We start from the raw sequence: 5958 nt of genomic DNA, 5'->3' as shown, positions 1-5958 counted from the left end.
GGTTGACATTTTTGAAAAATAGGATTGATATGTTATGTAATACGGTTTTTTCTCTTCATACAAGCAGTATTAAAAAATGCATTATGTAATATATATTAGTTTTTTAGTTTCAAACAGAATATAATAAAAATTGCACTGCAAACTCAAAAAAACAAAATTTCACTACTAACTCAGAAATATGATTTTTCTGTTTGGCTAAAACGATAAATTAGTGGTCATAGTAATTGTATGTTAGCAGTAAACTCAACTAATAACATCATACCGTCGAATTAATGTAGCAAGAAAATATATTTTCCTAGTAAAACAATATACTCCATTTTATTAATGTTTTTAGTAATCTTACAAAAGAATATAAAAACAGATGAATTTTAATAAATTGAATTTAAATTTTAAACTGTTAATTAAATTTTAGACTATTATATTTTTCCTCTCCACTCTTTTAAAAATATAATAGTCTTTGACCAAAAAAAGACTATTATATTTTTAAAAGAGTAGAGAATAAGAATATTATTTAATAAAAAAATCAATTAAAAAAACGTATTACATATATGTAAGAAGGCGTAAGATACATGAGAACATCATAAAACACAGAGATATGTAGAAGATGAGACCAACCTCAACTCAGATCTCAACATTATCCTTGTCAGTTTCCGCTACTTCGATAGGACCTTTGACCTCTAGAGTCATACGAAGATCACAAAAGGGGACGTATTTCTACTTTCTACTTATGAGTAAGTCCACTTGAATATTTCCTTTTCATCATTCTTTTCTCCACCATCTGCAACTTCAGACTTCTCTACTCTTTGTTTCCCACTCATCTCTTGTTCTCTTTGGTCTATTGATGGATTTCAGATTTCTTGACCTGGTAGAAGTAGTTACTTCTATGTTAAAAAAAAGTAGTTACTTCTGGTAATAATGATATTCATGCATTTTTTGTCTGAAGCCTTTATTAGTGTTAGAAAAGGTGTTACTATAGAATGATAGTTACAATTATGTGAGAACCGTAGTGATTGAGTCCGAAAAGAAAACGGTAAAGCAAGCTTTTTTCTTGGTAGTATTGTAAGAGACTTTATTGGTGAATATAAAGAGTGGTAGTCACGTAGTAGGGGTTTGGAGCCAGAAATCTACAGATATGGAAGGACACATTTACCTCTTAGGGGTGCTAGTGAGATGGTATGTCCTCTAATGTGGCTACCCTTGTCTTCTCTCTAGTCGATATAAGTGAGTCTCCTCTACATCTACTGCAAGAAAAGTACAGTACGTTTACATCAAGCTTGCTATATATTGAGCTCAATGACATAGAGAACTCAATGGTCCCAATTTCTCCACTTGTAAATTTTAAGGTCGAAAAGGTTGGCTCACTATTCCGGTTGGGGTCAGACTACATCGTTTCAGCGCCACAGTAGTAGTTGATGTGGTTGCAGTGCTGCTCAACGTGGGCTGTTACCAGGTAAACAAATAATTAATTGAAGTTTTGCAGATCAAACTTAAATTCAACAACGTAAATGTTTGTCCTAAACGTAGCATGGACTTTTCATGATGCTCATAGACCATTCCTTCCAGAAACAAAAATCATCACTTGTTTATGTCCTATTTGAATGGCTAATTCTGTAAAGTTGGTAGCAAAACTTTGGCAAGCGATTGGCTCGATATAAAATGTTAGTTCCTGGGAACGACTAATACATAGATGCGCAAATAAACTCTTTCGATACTAATGTTCATTCAACAATATCATTCCATGCAAACGGTTCAAGGTTTTCTAACAGCACATATGTAGACAGAGTTACCTTTCGACTCGCTTTGAGACTCTTCCACCTCTTCTGAATCTTAGCAAGCACCTGGACTGAACACACATTAGAAAGCTTTAATACAGATGTTGTGCCCCGGAGAAAAAAATGGAATGGGAAGAACCTCATACTGATTTCAAATGCATTTTCTAATTCAGCATCTTGTTTGACACTTTCAGATTCAGCATTTTAAGCTACAATGTAGAGGAGTTTGTTCTCTAAGCCTCTGAAAGCGCCATGCCGCTCCTGAATCTCAGCCAGTATCCAATATTTATTACTTGCACGCACGGAAGCAGAAAAACCTAACTTCAAGCACACGTAATAATTGTTTCGTTGCACAGGTAGTCATGCTATTGTCGAAACCTAAATACCAACCTGCCCTCTTACTTGCTCCATGATTGCTTTCTGAAAAATATGCTCACTGTCTCCAGTTTCAATCAATCTATCCACCGTCTACACACATGAAAGGGTCATGATGGACTCAATACTAATACAAAATTAATAGATTTAAACTGAGGGAGGCAGAGATTTAAGTCCTTGCCTTTTCATCTGCTAGTTGAGAGTAACTACCATTGCCAAGAAGTAACAAAACACCTAAAAATATCAAAAAAGTATATATCAGTCATCATTACTGGGAATAGTTGAGACGTTAGACAGATTCCCTATTCAAAACCTGTAAACACACGCCTCTCTACAACTTCTCTGTATTCTTGCTGAATGTCATGGCTCAGAGTCTACAGTGTACAATTCTAAAAGATTAGGATAACTTTCTCTGAGGGATTTGCTTTCGAGAATTTGTAGAACTACTTAAAACTTACTTGGAATCGATGGCTGGAATAGGACTTCAGGGCACCGGAAACGCTCTGTCCCAATGGTTATCACTTGACCGTCTGGCAGGAGCATTGAACGTCTCGAACATGTTCTGAGTCATCTTCTCACGAATTGCCTTTGGATTGAGCGGGGCTTCGGTAAGCAGAACCGGGTGTTCTTCAGGAGCGACACGGAGCTCGTTGTAGAAAGTGTGATGCCAAATCTTCTCCATGTCATCTCAGTTACCATGCTCGATTGGATATTTGAGAGTTAAGATACCACGTTTGGACTGAGCTTCGTCTCCAACGTAAGCATCCTTTTGTCCCATTCCAACCATCACTCTCGTGTGACGTGGACGGCCAACAATACTTGGGAATACAGCTCTTGGAGCATCATCACCAGCAAAACCGGCCTACACACAAGTTGGAAGTTTAACTGATTCACTTTCAACTTAATGACATATGGTAAAACATTTAAATATTGTTTTTGTTACCTTGACCATTCCGGTCCCGTTATCGCAAACGAAGGGCTGAATTTCTTCACCATCCGCCTTTTTCAATATATCTAGCTGATCGCATGAGCAGAAGAGACAAAATAATTATGCTTCTAAAATATGAAACACGTTGGTCCAAATCTACATACCAGAGTTATGGCCAGTTACATATATATATATAAATATTTGTCTTCTTCGATTCTTGAGATGCAAAAAGAGAAAGATACCAACATGTTCCTTTAATCATCACAACACTAACATTACGATTGCTGGAAAAAAAAATCTTCGACCGGTCATCGAATCCAAATGATCCACGACAGAATTTTCGAATTTTCTCTCACAATAAACATATTTTCCAAATTGATAAACAAAATAAAAAATAACATTTACCTGACATTACGATTGCTGGAAAAAAAAATCTTCGACCGGTCATCGAATCCAAATGATCCACGACAGAATTTTCGAATTTTCTCTCACAATAAACATATTTTCCAAATTGATAAACAAAATAAAAAATAACATTTACCTGACATTACGATTGCTGGAAAAAAAAATCTTCGACCGGTCATCGAATCCAAATGATCCACGACAGAATTTTCGAATTTTCTCTCACAATAAACATATTTTCCAAATTGATAAACAAAATAAAAAATAACATTTACCTGACATTACGATTGCTGGAAAAAAAAATCTTCGACCGGTCATCGAATCCAAATGATCCACGACAGAATTTTCGAATTTTCTCTCACAATAAACATATTTTCCAAATTGATAAACAAAATAAAAAATAACATTTACCTGACATTACGATTGCTGGAAAAAAAAATCTTCGACCGGTCATCGAATCCAAATGATCCACGACAGAATTTTCGAATTTTCTCTCACAATAAACATATTTTCCAAATTGATAAACAAAATAAAAAATAACATTTACCTGACATTACGATTGCTGGAAAAAAAAATCTTCGACCGGTCATCGAATCCAAATGATCCACGACAGAATTTTCGAATTTTCTCTCACAATAAACATATTTTCCAAATTGATAAACAAAATAAAAAATAACATTTACCTGACATTACGATTGCTGGAAAAAAAAATCTTCGACCGGTCATCGAATCCAAATGATCCACGACAGAATTTTCGAATTTTCTCTCACAATAAACATATTTTCCAAATTGATAAACAAAATAAAAAATAACATTTACCTGACATTACGATTGCTGGAAAAAAAAATCTTCGACCGGTCATCGAATCCAAATGATCCACGACAGAATTTTCGAATTTTCTCTCACAATAAACATATTTTCCAAATTGATAAACAAAATAAAAAATAACATTTACCTGACATTACGATTGCTGGAAAAAAAAATCTTCGACCGGTCATCGAATCCAAATGATCCACGACAGAATTTTCGAATTTTCTCTCACAATAAACATATTTTCCAAATTGATAAACAAAATAAAAAATAACATTTACCTGACATTACGATTGCTGGAAAAAAAAATCTTCGACCGGTCATCGAATCCAAATGATCCACGACAGAATTTTCGAATTTTCTCTCACAATAAACATATTTTCCAAATTGATAAACAAAATAAAAAATAACATTTACCTGACATTACGATTGCTGGAAAAAAAAATCTTCGACCGGTCATCGAATCCAAATGATCCACGACAGAATTTTCGAATTTTCTCTCACAATAAACATATTTTCCAAATTGATAAACAAAATAAAAAATAACATTTACCTGATGAATTTACGCATAGACGAAGAAGAGGACAAAGAGGCTCTCTGAAATGGGCGCCTATGAATTGGGTTTTCAAAATGTATAGAAAACGGAAGGAAACAATGAAGAAGACAAAGATGGAGGAGTGAATCGAGACTTTATGAATTAGGCAATTTAGGATTTATGGGTTAAACTGAATTAGGAAATGGTACGGTAGGAGGTGAAACGAATCATAAGAATGGATCAAGAACATAAGTAAATGATCCAGCCACGCTCGTGATTAATTCAGAGAAGAAACGGTGGTTTGCAGGGAGTGCAAGCGACAGAATTAGGATCGATCATCACCATTATTAAGGTCTAGGAAGAGCACGGTTGGAAAGGGATAAAAAAATTCACCTTTGGAAATGTGTTTTTTAGATGGGCCAGTGAAGAATTTTATTAGCCCACAGAAATGCCCCCCTCGAAATCTAGTCATAAAAAGTTTATATGACATGGCAAAAGAATGTTCTCTGATTGGTTAAATTTTTTAAAGGACGTGGCATAGTTTAGAGGAGCTCATATATCCCTTTTAGTATAGTAAAGATATGTTTGCTTGTGTAAGATCATAAAATAAAGAGAACAATAATGATCACTCTTATTTTACGTATATTCTCTCTTTTTACGCAAATAAAATAAGATATATATATATATATATATATATACCACCATATAATAATATATTTGCAATACATCTCAGTACAAACTAGATGTTTTTTCCCGTTCATGCGAGCTTATTCATTTTAAGTTACTTATTTGAACATGCATTACTAATAAAAAATTATCATGATTAGTTATTGTTTATGTTCCCAAAATTTTAAACCGAATATCAAATTATTTATATATTACAAAGTTATTCATCAAAATTATATATATGTTTGTTGTTAGGTTAAATGTTTTGAAAACTTATATGTGTTATAAATATTTAAAATTTTCTTTTCATACTATATCCATTATTGATAAATAAAGTTTTGAAATTACTTAATGTTCTGTTTTCAACTATTTAAAAGTAACATTTTTACTTGATTAATATGTAATTATATGTACTGTTTTAATGTTCAGCTTATTATTACTAAAATATGTTATTTTTATAACAACAAGAA

General features: G+C 33.4%; 2 long non-coding RNA genes across 6 annotated transcripts; both read right to left on the bottom strand.

The window, feature by feature from the left end:
• Window positions 1–527: 527 nt before the first annotated feature.
• LOC106323029 lies at window positions 528–2242 on the bottom strand. Of its 4 annotated transcripts, none has more exons than XR_001266621.1 (6): window positions 2163–2242; window positions 1919–2093; window positions 1788–1843; window positions 1363–1440; window positions 1151–1241; window positions 528–862 (listed from the first exon to the last, which is right to left on the bottom strand). It is a non-coding gene; the product is annotated as an uncharacterized LOC106323029 (long non-coding RNA). The 4 variants fall into 4 exon arrangements; XR_001266619.1 differs by having other exon boundaries at window positions 1919–2089; XR_001266620.1 differs by having other exon boundaries at window positions 648–862; window positions 1919–2064.
• An 81-nt stretch (window positions 2243–2323) lies between these two features.
• LOC106323030 lies at window positions 2324–5230 on the bottom strand. Of its 2 annotated transcripts, XR_001266624.1 has the most exons (5): window positions 4841–5230; window positions 3091–4704; window positions 2606–3009; window positions 2461–2521; window positions 2324–2381 (listed from the first exon to the last, which is right to left on the bottom strand). It is a non-coding gene; the product is annotated as an uncharacterized LOC106323030 (long non-coding RNA). The 2 variants fall into 2 exon arrangements; XR_001266623.1 differs by having other exon boundaries at window positions 3091–5230.
• Between the last annotated feature and the right edge of the window lie 728 nt (window positions 5231–5958).

Source organism: Brassica oleracea, chromosome C2 (assembly GCF_000695525.1).
Source record: "Brassica oleracea var. oleracea cultivar TO1000 chromosome C2, BOL, whole genome shotgun sequence".
NCBI lineage: Eukaryota > Viridiplantae > Streptophyta > Magnoliopsida > Brassicales > Brassicaceae > Brassica > Brassica oleracea.
The sequence above is the reverse complement of the archived record's forward strand: the minus strand, read 5'-3'. Positions and strand labels throughout refer to the sequence as shown.